The sequence below is a fragment of the Antechinus flavipes genome, chromosome 3, assembly GCF_016432865.1.
Source record: "Antechinus flavipes isolate AdamAnt ecotype Samford, QLD, Australia chromosome 3, AdamAnt_v2, whole genome shotgun sequence".
Classification (NCBI taxonomy): domain Eukaryota; kingdom Metazoa; phylum Chordata; class Mammalia; order Dasyuromorphia; family Dasyuridae; genus Antechinus; species Antechinus flavipes.
The window spans coordinates 526,166,264-526,187,869 of NC_067400.1; the positions used below are offsets into that span (position 1 = coordinate 526,166,264).

At 35.6% G+C, this 21,606-nt stretch overlaps 1 pseudogene; it reads left to right on the forward strand.

Moving 5' to 3' along the window:
• The first annotated feature begins 5,791 nt into the window (after positions 1-5,791).
• LOC127558069 (methionine aminopeptidase 2-like) lies at positions 5,792-7,422 on the forward strand (annotated as a pseudogene).
• Positions 7,423-21,606: the final 14,184 nt, after the last annotated feature.

Genomic DNA, 21,606 nt, shown 5'->3' on the forward strand with positions numbered 1-21,606 from the left:
ACCAGCATGAGGAATATCTAGGAACAGTATTATTATTTGTTGTTTACAGATAGGAAAGCTGAGGATCAGAGGAGAGAAATGACTTATCCATGGTCACACAGCCAGCATACTAATGAAAAGCTCTTTGTTCAATACTTTGTTATTTCATTTTAATTTGTTTTTGATGACTACTGGTACTCAACTATTGTTGTTTGTTCTTCATTCTCAAAGAGGACCATAATGTCAGGGAAGTGATGCCATAAATGCAAGTGAATTGGATTTAAGTGAGGAAGGTTATACTCAAAGAGGAAACACAAGCACAGAGGACCTAGTAAGTGCCTCCAATTCTGAAGTACTGTGGCTGCTCTAAGGTTAACAGGAATTCCCTTTTTAAGTTTCTGTCCAAACTATTCATTAAGACCATGGAGCTAGTTTGTAATGTTGATGTCGAGGGAGAAAAGTAACAGCTACCTTTTGCTTTTTAACACAGCCTCATTTATGATGGGAACTGAGCAATGAATCAGAAGGAAATATAGCAACCGGCAGAGAAAACAGTTTGCTTATTTTTGAGTTTAATGTGTTGGTTTTATTTGTTTATTTGATTTATGGCCACTGAGAAAGAGAGGGAGCTCTGCCTTAATTCTTGCTGGATTAGAGTCCAATCAAGCTCTGTTTAAACTGCTCCCATGTGGAACAGTGATCCATAAGCATAGAAATGGAGTAGAGGTGGGTTAAAAGGCCAAGGGCAAAATCTATTTTTAAAAACTCTTACAAAAGAATCATGAACATATTTATGCATCCATGCATGCATGAATACATATTTATATGTGAATATACAGTGCCTGGTTCAGGGTTAGTTCTTAATAAATGTTCTGTCTTTGTCTGGCTCTCTTCTTTCTTTCTCTCTTTACAAAGAGACAGACAACAGACACACAGGAACAAACTGACAGTCTGACAGGCAAGACAGACAGATGGCTAGCTTGTCTTGTAGTCAGTTAGATAATCTGAATTTAAATCTTGCCTCTGCAACTTACTAACTCTCAATTCCCTAAGTCCTTTGAATTTTCAGGGCCTTTCTCTAAAATCAAAAGTTATAAATGAGTTGCCAATCTGTATAAGTAGAAAGAATTTCTGATCCAGGTGTTCGCAGAAAATCACTCATCTAAATCAGATACACATGGATGTGCATCATGCAATTTATGTACATAAATGTCAAGTATTATTATAGGATGATGTGTATGTGTGTGTGTGTGTGTGTGTGTGTGTGTGTTGGTCAGCTAAATATCTTAGGGAATAGAGTGCTAGGTGTAGAATCAGGAAGATCTGAGATAAAATCTACCTCCCATACGTACTAGCTGTGTGACCCTGAGCAAATCACTTACACCTATTTGCCTCAGTTTCCTCATCTGTAAAATGAGCTGCAGAAAGAAAGAACGAACCAGTCCAGTATCTTTGCAAGAAATCCCAAGTGGGATCATGAACAGTCAGACACAATGAAACAACTTAACCACAACAAAAATAAATGTGTATGAGCTATTACTATATGTGTGTATACATATATATTATGTTGTATATATGTAGATTCACACAGGTCTATTATGATGATAATTTGTCATATTTATATAGAGCTCTAAGCTCTGAAAAGTATTTAACACAAATTATCTCATTTTATGTAAATTATCTCATATTGCATAATAAACCTGTAGGGTTAATGCTATTATCGTTCCCATTTTATACATGAAAAAACTAATAGTTCAAAAAGGTTAAGTATCTTGCCCAACTTATCTAAAGAAGGATATAGGGAAAAGCATCACAGAATAGTTAATAGAGTCCATAGGACTTAGAGTAAGGATTCAATTCTGTTTTCTGCCAATTGTATGATTGGTGAAGTTATTTAAACTCTACATGTTTTATGTAATTTTTTAAAGGTATCTACTAAATGATACAAGGATTGTGATGTGTTTTGGTGGAGAGAGTTCCTACATTGGGAATTTCTCAGTGATGAAGCAATTATAGATCCTTTTGTATATGAATTGATGTATAAACATCAATCTGCAGAAGATTATATAATTTATAAGTATATGCACCCAGACACATTCATTTATTCTCCCTCTATTCAAGCCCCTCAATGATGTCTGTCATGGTAGAGAGGTGATTCTAATCCAGCATTATGACAGGAGAGTACATGGTCTATCAGAGGTTAGCATGCTTCAGGTATGGTTCTGGCCATGGATTATGCATGAGATTTAAGGCCAGCCTGATCAACTTTGGAAAGCCTCATTGCCAAAGAATTGACTAGCAGACGATGATGGCCCAGAAAACAAATGGAAATCCAAAATGTCTCCGGATCTTATGTACCTTCCTTTTACTTCTGTGTGGGATGTGGAGAAGTGAAAGAAGAGGTGAGAGCTATAATTTTGTCAGTGTAAATACAAACTCTATTCACTTAGATCCCAGTATTTATATATCAACGTGAATGGCCTCTTAGACTTATCATGTCTAAAAAATTACCAATCCTTTCTATGAAATCCTTTGGGGCTTAGAAATAATCTTGTATTCCTGAAATTTGCTCTGACCACTAATGTGCAAGTTCTGCTAGGTTCTTTCAAGTTGAGAAGTCTTTACAAACAAGTTTAGCAAAGGGATATTTGTCTGTAGTTCAAGTATCAGAAAAGCTAAGTTTAGAGAGGGTGTTCAGCTTGTGCTTAATAGGAATAGAAAATCATGGATCAAGTGCTAGGAGGTATCTCAGAGGCTTAGTACTGTTCCATCAATTTATGAATGAATAAAAAAAATATTTATTAATGGTATGTACTAGGTACTATGTTAAGTGCTGATGATACAAATGCAAAAGGAAGTCTTTACCCCTAAGAAATGTATATACTAATTGTTGTTGTTTAGTAATATTTTTCAGTTATACCTGAATCTTTATGATCCCAATTGGGATTTTCTTAACAAATTTATAGAGTGGTTTCTCATTTCCTTCTCCAGATCATTTTATAGAAGAGAAAACTGAGGCAGAATCAGGTGACTAAGCTAAAATCACACAGTTAGTAAATATACATGAGTTTTCCTGACTCCAAGCCTGGCACTGTCTCTTCTGTACCACTAAGCTGCTCTTCACATTCTACTAGGGAAAGCAATAAATCTGGAGTGGTGGCCAGACATTAGAATTTGGGAAGTCTGGGAAGTCACTTCCCAGGTAAATGGAGCTATAGGATAATTAATTGATATGTTATTTCCATAAACAATCATACTATTAATTACTTGATTACTAGGATAAGGAAGGAGACATTATGTGACTTGACCAAAGTAATACAAGAGTTGGATGGAAGATTTGAAGTCAGGTCTTTCCACTTCGGAGTCAGTGTTCTTTCCAGTAAACCAGATTGCTGTTGGGTGAGGAACATTTTGAAGATGTTTATAGAAGCACTATGATATGTATTCATGGAAGGAGGACTCATATAAAGAAAATCACAGAGTTTTGAAAGAATTATCAATCAACAAATCAACAAGCCTTTTATGCCAGGTGCTGTGCTAGACTGGTTTAAGCATAGACTGCCTCTAAGTGTAGGCCATGGGACTAACAAGCGATCACCTTGAAGGGAAAGTACACATGCATATTTCCTGAAAAATAACACTGATTATAGGCTGCACTCAGCTTTTCTGGAAGGAGAGTGTGAATAGAAAAATATAATCTATGTCTGAACCAGTACAGTATACATAGCTTTAAATACATGAACATACTCCACACTCCTCATGTTCTGGAGAAACTTTGTGTATCGCTGGACCATAGGATCAGAGTACTCCATAGCCCTTCTTTCTCTCTTAGCCCTGCCAGCCAATCAGCTGTTTATGGACTATTTCTAGAACATCTCTGGTACATGTCTCCTTCTCTGTTTCCCTCCTTCTCCCATCCAGTTCAGTTCACCATTATACTAGCCTGCAATAGACTCCTAACTGGTCTGCCTGCTTTCAGATTCTTTTCTTCAGCATTCTCCATAGTGCATCCAGAATTGTCTTCCTACACTACAACAATAATACATATAGGATGCTTTTGCTTTTCCTAATATATGTTATCTCATCTGATCCTCATAATAACCCTTGTTTTTTGTTTTCTTTTTTGGTGGAGTGGGGAGATAGTGTAGGAGCCCCTCTGGTTTCATTGGAATAGCATTATTTTCTATCAAGGCATATCAACACTTGGAGAACAATTTATAGCTTTGGAGAGCTCCTGATAACACTGAGAGGCCAAGAGATTTAGCTAGGTTTAAAGTCAGTCTGTGGCTGACTTGGGACTGGACAAACTCAGATTTTCTTGACTCTGAGGCTTAGTTTCCAGCTCACAATGGTAATTCTCATAAAATAGATAATAGAGATTAGCTATTACCATTTTTATTCTGTAACAGAGAAAATTGGAAATAAAAGAAATTAAGGGACATTAGTTGAAATTAATTCTTTTTCATGATTTTTTTTTGTCACAAAACAAATAATGATTAAGTGCTTTCTACATTGGAGACACTTTGCATTTAAAATTGCATACACACACACACAGACACGGAGACACACACTCACACAGAAACACACACAAGGCCCACTCTCTCAGAGAGTCCATATATTACTTATTGTTTCATGATCAAATAGCCATTAAATGTCAGAAATGGGGTTCATACTTAACTCCTAGTTCCATGTGAAATGTTCTTTCTATCATCTCCCATTGTCTTCATATGTTTGAGAACAGAAGTAATTAGGACTGTATGGATGTGTGTGATGTAGGCTGGGGGGGGGGGAGTGGAATGGTTACTATAGTTGGCTGGGGAAAAGGGGAAATATTATATAAAACAAAATAACAACCAGACATCTTATCAAAATATTGACATCCAAGGCATGGCCCAAGATGTTTCAGTGACAAGAACACCCCTTGCCATGGCAATGAAGATTTTCTTTGTCTTTCTAAAAGTGTACATGAGGGCATCCTTATAGAGACTCCCTCAGGCAGTTAAACAGTTAAACAGTTAAACCAAGCTAGAAATCATGGGGCTGCTAACCACTTTTGACTGGAACTGGCCACCAATGATTTGGTCATTATGAATATGTCTGTAATTTAATAATTGGGAGAGATTGATGAAATGTAGAGAAATCAGATATAGACTTTTAAAGAAACAGCCCTTGCTGGATTTCTAAAGATGGTAGGATTTGGATAGGTAAGGCATCATGGTAGTGGAAGGAGGTTAATACAGAAATTTCTGACAGAGGAAAACTGGTTAGGTCTATATATCTCCAATTATCTTTCACTTCAGTTAAGGCAGTAAATAGATCTCTGCCATTTTTGGCATCAGAAAAAGACTTCCAGCTTTGAATTTCTGCAGAAAATGATCCCCCAGAAATTCCCTTGAAGTCATTTCTGGAGGAGAGACTCCTCTCAGCAACTCTGGCCACCTGATGGTATTTAATCTCCTACAAGATGTGTGTTCTCTGCAAACACTGGGGTCAGTTCTGTGTGGACCTAGATGATTAATAGCTATTCCAACTGACACACTGAAACACAAGGATGTTTGTGCTGGGATACTAATGCATATTGTTCCCTTTCCTTCTTTCTTAACCCATGTATGATTTGTTCTGTGGAAAGCTCAGGGAGTTCCATAGTAAAAACATTTGGCTAAAGCATGTCTGTAGAAAGGTCCTGACTGTCTAGGAAGTGTCCTCCAATTGTCCTTGCATATCCCTCATTTAATCAAACCAAGAAAAGCAGCTCACCTATGCAGAGGGAGCAGGCTTCTCTAGGTTCTCTCATTGTTCTCTGTTTAGCAACATGATGGGCATGGAGGAGGAACAGGCTGTGACCTCAAGGAGGCACTTGTACAGTGATCTGGAGTGGGATAACAAGGGCTATGTTGCTGCCTCCATGGCCAGGGAGATGGCCAAGAAGAAATGCAGCAATAAGAAGGACAAGGCTGGAGCTACAGAACAACAGAGAATGGAGGGAGAATCTAGAACTTTAATGAATGATGTAGCCAAACAGTAGAAAAAACAGGCCCTGTAGTACAATAAAAAGAGGATGATGGTGAAGGCTTTTTGTGATAGGATACTGAAGCTTTGGAAAGAGACAGGGCCATGGATCTATAGATTTAAGAGTCATGTATACAGAGTGATGATTTTTGAATTCTAGACTCACCAAATATGAATAGAAATATATCACCAGAAGAGATCCTTGGGAAATAACTCACGTGACAAAGAAAAAAGTGAGCTTGATACAGATGAAGATCCAGAAAAAGGGACTAGGAAAGAGCCTTCAGATAGATTAGACAAGAACTGTTGGCATGCAGTTTTCCCCTCCTTCTCCTCCCTTCCTCCCTTCTTCGCTCTCCTCTACTTCTCCTTCTTTCTCTCACACACATACACATTGGTTGGTTGAAGAGAATGTGTCCAAGAGGAAGATGGAGCAGCAGGAAAGAAAATGAAAAAGAAGAAAGGACTGAAGGTGCAGACTGGCCTTCAGTTCTTATATATAACCTGTATATACAAGTGGTCTATTTCCAAAGGACCAAGAATATAAGTACCCCTTAGCACAAGACCGGCAAATGACAGCTTGGACAATCACAAGTCAAGAAAAGAAAACACTAGACTAGGTTAGTGAAGAGATCTGGAATGTTTTGGGGGAAATTATGGAAGCGCATAATCAAGTGAAAAAGCATACGATGAGCTGGATCTAACTCAGTATGAAAATGATAGAAATCTGTGAAAAACTGGACGATTGTTCCCATAAGCTAATTAAAGAAAACGGCCTATCCCCTGGCCTTGTCTTCCCTACAGATTCCGTCCTCTGTAACTATATGCTCCACTGTACTTCCAATGCTGGAAATCCCATAGTCTTACAATATGATGCCATGTGCAAGATAGATTTCAGAACACACATTAGTGGCAGGATTATCAATTGTGCTTTTACTATTACTTTCAACTTTAAATATGATATGTTGCTAAAGGTTGTAAAAGATGCTACTTACATTGGAATAAAGTGTGCTGGAATTAATGTCCATCTTTGTGTTTTGGTGAGGCCATCCAAGAAGTTATAGAATCTTATGAGGTTGAAATTGATGGAAAAATATATCAAGTGAAACCAATTCAAAATCTTAATGGACGTTCAAATGGGTCATATAGAATACATGCCAGAAAAATGGTGCCCATTGTGAAAGGAGAAGCAAAGAGAGTGGAAGGTGAAGTACATTCCATAGAAACCTCTGGCAGTACAGGGAAAGATATGATGCATGATGATATAATACATTATATGAAAAATTTTGATTTTAGACATGTGCCAATAAGACTCCAAGAGCAAATTGTATGTTAAATGTCCTTAGTGAAAACTTTGGCCCTCGGACTTGCTGCTGCAGGTGGCTAAATCATCCAGGAGAAAGTAAATACCTAGTAGGGCTCAAGAATCTGTGACTGGGGAATTGTGGGTCCCAATCCCTATTCCCTCTCCCCCAACATGTGATGTCAAAGGCTCCTTCTTATACAGCATATTCACCATGTAAAGAACTTGTCAGGAGAGGAGATGACTATTAAATATGACCTGAGGCCAGCTTTATCTAGAATATATTATATCAGAATTAATTTGCAACATATTGTCTGTTTTTAACAGTGAACCTCTGTAATACTTTCCCATGTGTGAAAAGAAAGGAATTCAGTCAAAGGCAAGTATTCTAAGATAACTAACGCAGGAAAAAGTTTGCAGGGCTTTAGAGAGATTTCATAAATGTTAAACTATTCAGAATTTTCTGTTCAGGAAAACATGCTATGAAGCTCAGTTTTTAATTGGAAATAAGTTACATATTTTGTTTTGAATGTTTTCAATAAAAGATGCTTTTCAGATATTTATATGACCATATTGCTTGAAAGTTTTTAATGACCACTTAATTCTACTATACTTAAGCCCACTGGCATATTGTTTTTTAAACTTCCTGTATTTCATTTTGTAAAAAATAAAGACAAATTTTCAGATCTAAAAGATTCATTTTCAGGGCAGCTAGATGGTGCAGTGGGTAGAGCACCAGCCCTGAAGTGATGAAGACCTGAGTTCAAATCTGACCCCAGACACTTAACACTTCCTAGTTGTGTGACCCTGGGCAAGTCACTTAACCCCAATTGTCTCAGCAAAAAAAAAAAAAAAAAAAATGGAGGAAAGAAATGACTTCTCATTCCTGTAAAAAGAAAAGGGCAAGGGGCAGATAAATGGTGTAGTGGATAGAGCACTAGCTCTGAAGTCAGGAGCACCTGAGTTCAAATGTAGCCTCAGACACTTAACTAGTGCAAGTCACTTAACTTCAATCACTATACAAAAAAAAAAGAAAAGAAAAGAAAAGAAAAGAAATGAAGTTCCGAAGGAATTCTCATATATTCCACATTAAAAAAAAAAAAAAAAAAAAAAAAAAAAAAACCTTTAAAAAAAGATTCATTTTGATATTTGTGATTCTAATTCTGGGCAAGAGATGGCTAAAGTTAATATAAGAGAATTCATATCTTTTTTACTATAATCTTTTTATACATGTAGTAGATATCCTCCTGCTTATGCAATGGATTAGGCCACTCAGCAGTGCATCAAACAATTGGGTCCTATTTTCATCCTAATAGATAGTAACTTTAGCAGACATTAGTCTTTGAGAATTCTTCATTTTCCTTGTAGGACCTCGTTAATCCTCATTTTCTCCAATAATTGGAAAGATACATTAACATATATTACCTCTCAAGAATCCTGCCAACCTCTCACTAAAAAGGAACCTTTTTCCTGATAGTAGGGGAAAAAAAGCCTAATGAACCTCTTCAGTTTTCCTAGCAGAAAATATACCTGGAAAAGAAGCCTCTTGGAAGTAGAAGAATCATAAAAGAAAACAGGAAAATTTCTAGATTAAATTATTGTTCTGAAAAGGACAATTAAAATTGTCATCACTTGGCTATTTGATGTCAAAAAGAATCAATGAGTCAATCTGATGAGGTAAGGTTTTTAAACATCTCAAATCAAACTAATATCAGGGACTTATGGGAATGCTATTATATTAAATGTATTGCCAAAGTATGTAACTTCCCCCCAAAAAAAATTTCAGTGGAAAGGGTCATATTTACTTGGGTTTGATCTAAGTCTATTCTGTTTCTAAATGAAAATTCTAATTTTTCCTACTTGTAATTATTCAGTTGGGACAGTCCTGAAGCAACTTTAAAACTGTAGTGATTTTTTTTTTTTTTGGCTTGATATTTTGTACCAGGGTAAAATCTTAACAACAGGTATACTTTCTTTAAATATGCTCCCATACTGTTACCATTGATTCACGATGTGATTGCTGGTGAGATATTGGTTTAGTTTCTGTTATTTTGTTCACCATCATCATGCTGTTCTCTCATACAAAGAAATGTATGACTTCCTCAGTGGGTGAGGCTTGTCTTCTCTGGAGCTTAAACAAGTGTAGACTCTCTAAAGAATATTGCTGCTACCTCAATAGCATATCTTCCCCCCTTACTCCTGGGTGGTGAATAGAAAGCTAGTCCTTCCTTTTGGGTTAAAACGTATCTGTGACAAAAAGAAAAAAAGAAAAAAAGATGGGGAAACTTTGAGGGTAACAAAAAAAACATGCTCTGTAATGGAAACAGTAACTCACCACCACTTATAAGTATGTTGAATTGCAAATGCAGCACAGCAATTTTGTACGGATAGTAACTCACTCTTTAATGCTGGAGTTTGATGTGATCTTAGTAATATAGATTTCCTGGACCAATTATGTGCCCAAGCTCTCCTCCAAGGTGACTCAGTAATACAACATTGTATTAAATCTTAGATTGGCTGAACTTTTGGGGGATGTGATCTAGTTAAGTAGGGAGGCTATGGATTTAATAAGTGTTTAATTATCTACTTACTGTCCATCCATGTATCTCTTGGAATTATGCTGTCATGTTAAAATAATGGTGAAGTACCTTAGTTTTATGTTTGAACAATGAATAGGTGTGGTCTCAGTCAAACTGAGACTTGTGGAAGATCTTCTTATATTAATAAGATCAAGGTTTGCCATTTTATCCAGGACCATATCCAGTCATCTTGATCTATATCTTGCCACTGGACTCAGATGGCTCTGGAGGGGAAAGTGAGGCAGGTGATCTATTAAAGACCTTCTCTGAGTATGAAACCTGGAAAGCTTGTAAAGGCTTAAAAAAGACTGTATCATTAAGGGGTGGGTTGGTTCTTCGAAAGCCCTACAGCTATGAATCATAACACACCTGAAGGAATTGCAAATCAGCCTTTACTGATGCAGATGTTCCTTATGGATTGGGAATGAAATAAATCTGAGGCAAGAGGGAAGAGGAGAGGGGTCAGAGAAAGCCACTGCCTCTCATACTCCTTCTATTCTTATCATGCTCTCATATGAAAAGATCTATTCTTCTGGTTAGAACTGCATGGATCCAGTTCTAACCAGCAGAATAGATCTTGCTCCTAAAACAGTGACCTTGCATAGCACTCCCTTACTTAAATCCAATTCACTTGTATGTCATAGTGTCTCCTCCCTGAAGTCATGGTTCTCTTAGAAGAACAAACAACAACAAAAACAAACAATAGTGCCTTTATTAAATTAACTTACAAGTAAAAAAGAAAAAAAAAACACCCTGTGGATGACTCATAAAATAATTGTTTATACTCCTCAGCTGGGAATTCAAATCTCTGTATTCTGTATTTTCTAGTTTTATTTTATTACATTCTTTTCCATATATTCTACACTTTGAATAATAGTCTATTCAATGGCATTTTATGCCTTTACTCAAATAGTTCCTGACATCTGGAATATACTTTCTTACCATCTGTCAATAGCACAGTGTCTGGTACACAGGTTCAACACTGTGCCACCTAGCTGCCTAACATTTATATGTTCTAAATTGTCTTTCTCTGGACACTTTTTTAGTTTATCAATGTTCTTCTTAATCCACAATGCCTGGAACATAGCACAAAACTGCAGATATAACTGATGAAGCCAGAATATAGTGATATGGTCACTTTCCTATAGCTAAAAATTATGCTTCTCTTATTACAGCCTAACAACATTTCCTCACCTTATAATATTAAACTCCTGACTCACATTGAAGTCCATTAAACCCCAAGATCTTTTCAGAAGAGCCACTCTCCAGCATCCCCAGTCTTAAACTTAATGTATTTGATATTTTTAAGTGTAAACAAATAGAAGACTTTATATTTTCCTTTATTGAATTTTAATAAATACATATTTATTAAATGCCTACTTGATGTCAGGTTCTATGAGAAGTGCTGGGGATACAAAAGGAGACAAGAACAACTCAAGGAACTTACAAACTAATGATTATGACCATCCCTTAATATTCTTAGAATATAATACTGTAGTCTGCCAAATTCATTTTGGATCCTTGTTCTGTCATTTGCAAATGCAATTCTTTATCCAAGTTACAGATAAGCACAGATCCTTGGGGCACTCCACTGAAGATCTGTTGCCATGCTGCCATTGAAAATCAAGTGTTATTCAGAATCCAGCTATTCACCAGTTCTGAACCAATTTGATTTTATTATCATTGACTCTACATCTTCCTTTTTTTTTTTTCACAAGAAAAGTGTATTTTTTTTTTTTTATCAAAACCTTTGCTAAATTCTAGGTAAACTTAAACCACAGGATTCCCTTCATCTGCTAATTTAGTAATTTTATCAGAAAAGGAAATGAGGTTAGTCTGCCATGACCTCTTATCTCTTCATTTTATACAAGTGGAGCATAGGAGACTTTGTCAAATGATTTGCTGAAATCTAATCAATGTTATAATTAGATTTCTAGTATATTCCATTCTACTGTACTTTAATTTAATCAATTAATCCTTCTCTCCCTCCCTCCCTCCCTCTCTCTCCTTCCCCTTCCATCTTTCTCTCCCTTTCCCCTACTCTCCACCTTCCACCCCCTTTCTCCCTCTCCTCTCTTACTCCATCTGTCCCTCCTTTTCTCCTTTCTTTCCTCTTCCCTCCCTTCTCCCTGTTCCTCTTCCTCTGACTTTCTGCCTGTCTTCCCCTTCTATCCTCTTTCCCCTTCCTTTCCTTTTTTCTTTTCCTTCATTCCTCCCTCCCCCAAACAAGTAAGGGAACTTGGTGCATTGAAAGGATTATATTCTTTGGAGTCAGGCAACATGTGTTCAGAACCAGTCTCAGCTACTTGCTGGCCATGACACAATTTTAGGCAAGTACCTTTACCCCCTATCTGCTCTTTTATAAAATGATAGAAGGAAGGAAACAAGCACTTATAGAGTACCAACTATGTGCTAAGCATTTTACATATCATCTCATTTGATACAAAAATTCTTTGAGATAAATGCTATCCTGATTTATAGTTAAGGAAACTGAGGCAAACGGAGGTTAAGTGATCTACACAGTGTCACAGAACTATGATGTAGCAGATCATATTTGAATTCAGATCTTTCTGATTCCAGGCTTGAATTCTATCCACTTTCCAAACTGGCTGCTTATAACATTTGAAGTACCTGGAATTTTTGCAAAGACAATTCCCTATAATCCTTAAAAAACCCAGAGAATTTCAATCTATTATTATTATCCCTAATCCAGAAGTCATTGCTGAATGTTCATACTATTCAGGGTATCCGTTCTTTAAGATCCTGAGTAAGACATAGGGACTTTGCTAGTGGCCATTCTGCAGTTCCTTGAACTCAACCCCTTCAATGTCGCAGTTATCTCCTGTATAAAAAGAGGCTGTAATACCAACGCTGTCTCCCTTGTAAAATTACTAATGCTTATTGATTATTGATTGTTGTGAAGAAGGTACTTTGTAATATTTTGGGATTATGTAATAATTTATCAATATTATCAAGGGATCTAAGCACTGGTCTTAGAATTTCTAATTGACAATTAACCCCTGGAAGACATGTTATCTATCTGTCTTTTTCATTTTCTTATCTGTTCTTCCACTTGGTCTAGGGCTTAGCAACACTAGTTAACTGGTTAAGTGCATTTTTAATGGGCCATGCCCATATTTTCATACCCATGTTAGTCAAATCAATATGCATTAAATGCCTAATAGAGATCAAGAACATAGGAATCTTCTAGAGAGATATCTTTTCTTACAATGGAGATTAGGATCTTCTCTGACATGTTGAAATCTTTTAGAAACTTTGAGTTAAATTACTTATCCAAGACCCAGAATGTGTCAGAGTATGCCTTGAATCCGGTCTTATTGGCTCTAAAATAAGCTTCTTATTGAGATATGCTGCTTCTCCGATTACCAAGAGTGTCACTTTAGTATTCAGATGAAGAAACTGAAATCTGTTGGGTTTAGGGCACTGGCCCAAAGTCACAAACTACTAAGTACCAGGATAAGGGCTCAAACACAGGTGTTATGACCCCAAGTGAAGTGTCACAATGAATTCATATCAGGGCTAATATGCCAAACTTTATTGCTGAACTTACAGGTAGGCTGTTATGTAACATGTCACTTTTCTTATCTGCTTTCTTTCATTTATACCATTTACAAAGGAAAACTAAAAAGCTTTTAGTTTCTCAATATGATGTCATATATGAGTTTTCTATCATAATTCATGTGATAGGTAGAAGGGCAAAAATACTTGTTGGACAGAGAATTAGCTACCAGCAGCAAGCCTATAGAGTGACCTTGTCTAGACCTTTCTCTATAATGAAGAGGATAACTTTGGTTTTCATTGTAAGCTTCAATTTTGTAATAAACAGCAAAAATATCAGGTCAATGGGATTTGGTTAAGCATTTAAATACTCCATTTAATATTGTATTAGCAAGATAGAGGGAAGGGTCTGACATCTATGGTTAGCCCTAATGAATCCTAGAATCTCCATGTTGGAAGAGACGGATCTCTGAAGCTAGCTGAATAAGAACATTCTTATTGTGGTACAGGGAGATTAGAAGTCATGGCCTCTAAATTTTTACAGCTGAGAGATTCTGGAACTTACTAAGACCAACTTGGAATTTCATTTCCAAAAGAGCCTTCTTTAACTGACTGTGGTCTTAAGCAAAGCACTTACTTTTCTTTCCCTAGACCTCACTTTCCACTTGTAAGAGAAGGTTGAAGTAGAATGATCTCTATATGCTTACTTTGGCTTTATAAATCTAGAATTTCATCCTCCTATTCTGAAATAGTGTGGGTAAGGTCAGAAAAAGAGGTCACCTTGAGACAGATAACTCCAGTTATGATAATTAGATCTTATATTCATGCAATACTTTGTAGTTTACTATTTTTTTTTTAACATAGATCTCATTTCTAGTCAGAGGACTTGGGGGTCCATATACCAATTCTACTGCTTAGCAATTGTGACCTCAAACAAATCATCAAACCTCTCTAATATACATTTTCCTTGCCTGATAAACAAGAACAACATCAACAACAAAATCAATAACAACATCATCATCAACAACAATATTGTCATCATCAACATCAACAACAAAATCAGCAACATCAATATTATCGTCATCAATATCATCAACAACAATAACTACATTTATATAGTGCCAACCATGTACCAAGAATTGTGCTAAGAGTTTTAGAATTATTATTCACAATAAACTTAGGAGGTAGTTTCTGTCACTATATCCATTTTATAGATGAGGAAAGTCAAGCAAACAGAGGCTAAATAGTTTACCCAAGTTTATACAATTAGTATTGATCTGAACTCAGGTCTTCCTCACTCCAGGCTCAGCACTCTGACCACTGTACCACCTAGATTATATTAGATAATCTTTAAAATCTTTTCTACTTCTAAATATATGACTTTATGATTATTTTATCCTTATAATGACCCTATGACATCTTGAAAGCAGGGATTAGTCTCCCAATTTTACCAATGAGAAAAACAAACTTGACCTTGCTGAGGCCACATGGATAATGGAGTGTTTTCTGAATCTCTCTCTCCATTTGGAAACAAAAATGGATATTGGAGGATTCACTTTTAAGGCTGCTGGGAAGTAACCTTGAGTTTCTGGGAGGCAATATTTCTTTTCAACAGTTATAGAAGTGATCATTTTACTATCTGCTATATAAAACAAGACTTCCTATAATAAAATAAATATTCTCTAAACTTATCTTTCAGTTGTCAACTGGAATTCCCCTTAGTTCTCATTTTCAAGGCATAATATGGATAGCCACATTCATTCTTTTTACTTTATGCATGATTCTATAGACTTTTATTTTATTTCCACTCAGCCTCCATCTTCCTAGATTCAAGAGCCTAAATCCCTTTGTTCCTGACTCCCTCCTTATTCATTTTTTTAGTTGTCCCTTTAACCAAAAATGCCTAAGACTTTTCAGGTATACAAAATGAGATGCCATGGATATATTATATTCTGATTGCCTAGAAGTAGTATCCATATCAATGAAATCACAAACCCATTATGTATCAACATATCAACCTTTGCCTGGGTTAAGATCTGGAGAACACAAAGATGAGTTAGTCTCAGTTCTTCTTTTCAAATGTAAGGATCAGGATATGATCTGGATTTGAAATTTCATTGATATAGGGAATTTCCAGATAAGGAAATGCTCTGTATCAATGCAAGTTATCACTTCTTCTGCATCTTTTAGTCTTAAGTTTCAAAGTAGAGAAATCCTTTCTTTAAGTTGAAAACTATTCTTAAAACAATATAGGTTAGAAAGGTGACACTGTGGATAAAGCAATGGCTCTGGAGTCAGGAAAATCTTGAGTTCACCTCTGACTTCAGATACTAATTTGTATGATCTTGGGAAAATCACTTAAACTTGATTGCCTAAAACAAACTCCAAAGAAACAAACACATGAAAACAAACCATAATAATATTGAAGTTTTTATTGATAACAGAATAAATATCAAAAGATATTGCCCACATAACCCCTTTTGTTGGAGTCCTCAATAGTTTTAAAGAATATAAAATTGACTTGGGATAGAAAATGTCACTGCATTTAAAGAGAGAATGTTGGAGACAGAATGTGGATCTAAGCAAAATATTTTCACTTTTGTTGTTGTGTTTGCTTGTTTTTTTTTTTTTTTTTTTTTTTTTACCTTTCTCATGGTTTTTCTCCTTTTGATTTGATTTTCTTTTCACAACATGACAAATATGGAAATATGTTTAAAGGATTACACATATGTAACCTATATTAGATTGCTTGCTGTCTCAGAGATGGAGGAGATGAAAGAGAGAGGGGAAAAATTTGGAACACAAAGTTTTACAAAAATGAATGTTTAAAACTATCTTTGCATGTTTTTGAAAAAATAATTACTATTCCGAAAAAAAAGAATATAAAATGGTTCTGACACCAAAAAGTTTGAGAATCATTTTCTTATAGAGCTGCCTAGAGAACTGAGACTGACTTTGCCCAATATGTGTCTGAGCAATTTTAGAACCCAGGTTTTCCTGGCTCCAGGTTTAGCTTTCTGTTCTCTATGCTAGGCTGCCTCTGTAGGTACAGCAATATTACTTCAGTATTTGATTAAGAAAATGAGGTTTGGGGAGGTTAAGCCACTTGCCAAGATCAGTTCTCTATTCAGAGGATAAAATAGATAGAATGCAGGACTTTGCATCAGTATAAACTGATTTTGAATTCTGACATACACTTACTAGCTTTGTGACTTTATATGAGTCATTTAGCCTACCTGGGTCTCAGTTTTCTCCTTTGCAAAACAGAGATAACACCAGTACCTACTTCATAGTACTACAGTAAGAATCAAATAAAGTAATACATAGAAAATGCTTTGTAAACCTTAAAACATGATATAAATTCAATTATTATTATTATTAACATGTTTTCTCTTCTTAATCTCAAGACACTTACCCTAGATTATGCTATGTTCAAAATCCAGGAACATTGAGCTAATAGCAAACATAGTTTTTTTGGATTTGGGAAAAAAAATAAAACATGGTTTCTATGCTTTATTCTATCAATTATTAGGTGTGTCACCCTGAGCAAGTCATGTTTATAACTCAATGTTATGGATACTTGGTGTGATTTTTTCTATTATAATTTACATAGTTCTTCACATTTCTGACCTCATTTTATCCTTACAACAGTCCCCTGATGGTTGCACAGCTAAAATTAATATCTTATTTTAAAGGTGAGAAAAATGACAGAGGGGTTAAGTAATTTGACTATATTTATAAAATTGTAAGTGGAAATTTTTAATATGAGGATAGTAGAATTTAAGCTCTTTAAGGTTAGGAATTGCCTTATTTTTGTCTTTCTATATCAGAACCTAGTATGGTCTTTTCCACAGCAGACATTTAATAAATGTTTACTGAATTTAATTTAATTGTTTTGAACCTAGTTCTTTTATGTCCAAGTTCCAAGGTAACAAATCATATCACAGTAAGTTTCATATCTTGCAACCTAGTAACAATATTTTTTTTTTCTTTTTTGGTAACAATACTTAATGGCTTTATCACCTCTTACCTCTTTATCTGAACTGTCCAGAACTAAATTCTTCTCTTAGTCTTTCTGTTTCTGTCTCTGTCTTTCTATCTGTCTCTGTGTCTGTTTCTCTGTTTCTGCTCCTGTCTGTCTCTGTATATATCTTTCTGTTAGCAGCCTGTTTTTCCTACCCAACGGTTTTTATATTTGAATTCTTTAAAAAGCAACTCATAATTCACCCCAAGAAGCTTTCCTAGTCTATAGAGATTACCATCATATTCCATTCTGGATCAATCCATTCATTTGGGTACTGAATGCTATGTTCCTACCATTGCAGTTGTGTTTAAGTGTGGATATATTATATATCATGACTAAAGATCACAATAAATATTCTCTGAATGGATAAATGATTGCTAAACTATTTATCAGAGAAGAATCACTACAAAATTTGTAAATAAGTATTATAATGTATGTGTTTGTTGAAGATGGACTATTTTGTTAACTTAAGTAACAAATAGCACATACTTTGCCTGTAGAAGGTATAGCTATCAGTGTTGCCTTGATCTTGGTGGAAAAACTAAATGTACTTATAAATATTCAAATTTATTATCACTTTCATATGGTTGTGAATGTCTTTAAGTAAGGCAAAATATTTTACAGTTAAAGAGAGAAATTATCTTGAAAACAGAAGCATAAAAATAACCTCAATTAATAATATTGCTAATTGGTCTTTCTAACAATCAGAATTAGTCAACCATCATGACAGATTTAAATTATCCTTGTTCATAAGAAAGAGCAATTGTTTGAATAATCAAAAATGGTAGATGATATAAAAATTGTATTTGATTAAGGAATGACTCTATATTTATTTTTCTCATTATATTTTTCCTTAAAATAATTGAGAAAAATCATGAATCATATTAGGAAGAACATTGGTCTGTCAATTAGAAAATCTGCTAATTAGAAAAGCCCTCACTGTCCATAGGTGAACCACTTGTTTCCTGATTTCCTTTACCCCAGGTATTAAGAGTATGGTGTTCTCTATAGAGTGGAAGTAGGGTGATTGGACACTTATTTAATGGGTTTTTGTAGCCTGCCCTCTGAGACAGCATCCACTACAAAGAGGATCAAAATATCCACATTTACACACATTCTCTATAGTTTAAAAAATATTTTTCTTGACACTATCCTTGCAAAGTAGCTATGGCATATATGATAGCACCATGTGCTAAACATGATCAAAAACAAGAATGAAACAGTCCATGGTCTCAAGGAGCTTATGTTCTTAAGAATATTTTAATAAATCTAATAATTAACAATTATGTAGCACCTTGTTTCCCAATAAAATATTTTATATAACATTATTTCATTTGATTCTCATATTACCTAATAGTACCTATTACTAGGTGGCATATTGGATAGAGTGCAGGGGCCTAGAGTCAGAAACATTAATTTTCTTGAGTTCCAATCTCCCTTCAGACACTTACTGTGTGACAGGTAGGTCACATAATTCTTTAACCTCAGCTTCCTCATTTGTAAAATGAGTTGGAGAAGGGAATGACAGGTATCTTTGCCAGGAAGACTTCAAATGAAGAGTTAGACAAGATTGAAAAACAACCAAATTAATAGTATTATTATTATCCTCATTTTATAGATGTGAAAACTAAGTTTTAAGGAAAGGAAATGTTTTGCTCACAGTTAGATCTAGAACTCAGAAATGACAATCTATTATTTATCTATCTAAACTACAAATATGAAGACAGGAGAAGAAGGAGGGAAGGAGGGAGGAAGGGAGGGAGGGAGGGAGAGAGAGTCAGTCAAGAAGAGAGAGAGACAAGAAAAGATAGAGACTGAGAAGTGATTGGGTGAGGGGAAAGGAAGAGAGAGAGAGAGAGAGAGAGAGAGAGAGAGAGAGAGAGAGAGAGAGAGAGAGAGAGAGAGAGGAAAAAAGAGGAGAGCTTTAAAGCAACTTTCTAGGTCTTAATGATAACAATTTATCTATCTTAAAGATAAAATATAATGTCCTCCATTTAGCTTTTTAAATCCCAGCTGACTTGGCCCCTTTGGATTTTCGGGCTTTTTGGATTAATTAGTGCTACATCTCCCGTCAGCAATCAGTTCTATTGGCCCTCTCTATTTTTCACTTCAAACACTCTTTTTGCTATCTCAATACCTTTAGACAAGCCATCCTGGAATACATTGTCTCCTTATCTCTGCCTCAGAGTCTCTCTATTTCTTTTCTTTTCTTTTCTTTCATAATATTTTTTGAAGCAGAGTTAATTGACTTGCCCTGGGTCACATATCTAGCAAGTATCTGAGGTTAAATTTGAATTCAGGTCCCTCTGACTCCAGGACTGATGTTCTATCCACCAATATATATACATATACATATACATACACATACATATATATATATTCATAATGGTATTTCAACACAATTGGTTTCCTGTGTAATTCTAATATGCTTTATGTTATACATTTAAGGACATTATTCTAAGAAGTGTTGTGCCACAGTTCTCTTTAACTGTCCTGACTCAGTTTCCTTGTACAAGTTTCCCTTATCTCAGTCTCCCTAATTACTCCCCTAAGCTGTAAATCTCCCTCTGGTCCATTAAGGCTGAGGACCAATTACTCTAAGGTTATAAATTGTTAGCCCAAGCAAGATAAATAAGAGAGTAGACTTCCTGATTCTTTTCTGTCCTCAAGAATTTACTATAGCCCTCTAAAATATTCCAAGATATTTCACTGACACCTTTATCTCTGTGTATATCTCTGTATCTCTGTGTCTCTGTGTTTTTTGGGGATTTATGGCCTCTTCCATCCTGACAGTTTTCCCCGCGCTTCTCACCCCTTCCTTTGTTCAGAGAAAAGATATTTAAGAAGTTGGGGTTCATCCATTCATTGCTGGAGGCTGAAGGCTGGTGGCTGTATGCTGGACGCTTGATTCTTTGAGATGACAGTCTCCTCCAGCCCTGGGACCAACATGGATTCCTTGGTCCCAGTATATCTTTATCTCTGTCTGACTGGATAATTTGAGACGAGAGTCCTGTCTAGTCAATCTTACTCTCCCATTAATAAAATATTAAAAACTCTCTAATCTCTCTCCTGCCTCAGTTTCTCCAGCATTACAGAAGGGATCTATAGACTTCACCAGACTACCAAAGGGATCCATGACACAAAAGTTTTTAAATTTCCTGACTTGATGATATCTATTAGATGGTTCTTGTCTCCTCATCCTATGTTCTAAGATTCTTTCAAGTGTTAAAATTCTATATTCTGTATATTAATATTATATGATCCTAAGAGGATATTTTGATGGTAGAATGGAGGTTTAGAGTATAAGACATTGTACCTTTCAAAAAAGTCAGGACTCCTTTTCCTTTTCCTTGTGGTGGTCTTTTCAGAGATGGGGTCAGAGAGTATTGGGGATACACTGGAGTATTGTGATAAAGAGACCTGACTTTTGACTCAAGATAAATATTGCCTTTTAACCCAGAATTTCTCACTAAGCCACTGTGAGTCCTGAGGCAAATTATTTTCCATTCTGTATTTCAGTTTTCCCATTTTAAAAATGAGAAGGCTAGACTAAATGACTTCTAGGGTCCCTTGCAGCTCCAATGTTTGATAAGTCTATACCAGGAATCCTTAACCATTTTTCATGTTATCTCTTCCTCCAGCAATCTAATGAAACCTATGGTCCTTTCTTAGACAAACGCTCTTAAATGTGTGATATAAAATACATAGACTCACAAAGGAAACCAATTATATTGAAATAAAGTTATTAAAATACATAATTTTAAAAGTCCACGTATCTTAAGTTAAGGACTCCTCCTAGTCTGGTAGGCAAATTCTAATGACATCTCTGTGGCCCAATATGATCACTTCATTTAAAAGAACCTTAAAGCAATATTTCCTCCTAACCTTTTCCTAGGTGTGAAGAATGAATGATTTCTCAAGTATCACAGTTGAAAAATCATGAAATCTCTGAGTTACAAGAGACTAGAAGAGTCAGCTCATCCATTTTGGTTTTGCATGCAATTTCCATTTACAAAATGGCCAAATAATTACCTGGCTCTCCCTAAAACTTTCACTGAGGTGGGAGAAGTGGGAGAAGGACCTGCTCTCTGAAAGGTAGCCTATCTCAAGTGAGTTCTACTATTGAAAATGTTTTCCTTCATTTAGCTTCATGTCTGTCTCTCTACACTTCTACTCACTGCTCCTAGCTGTGA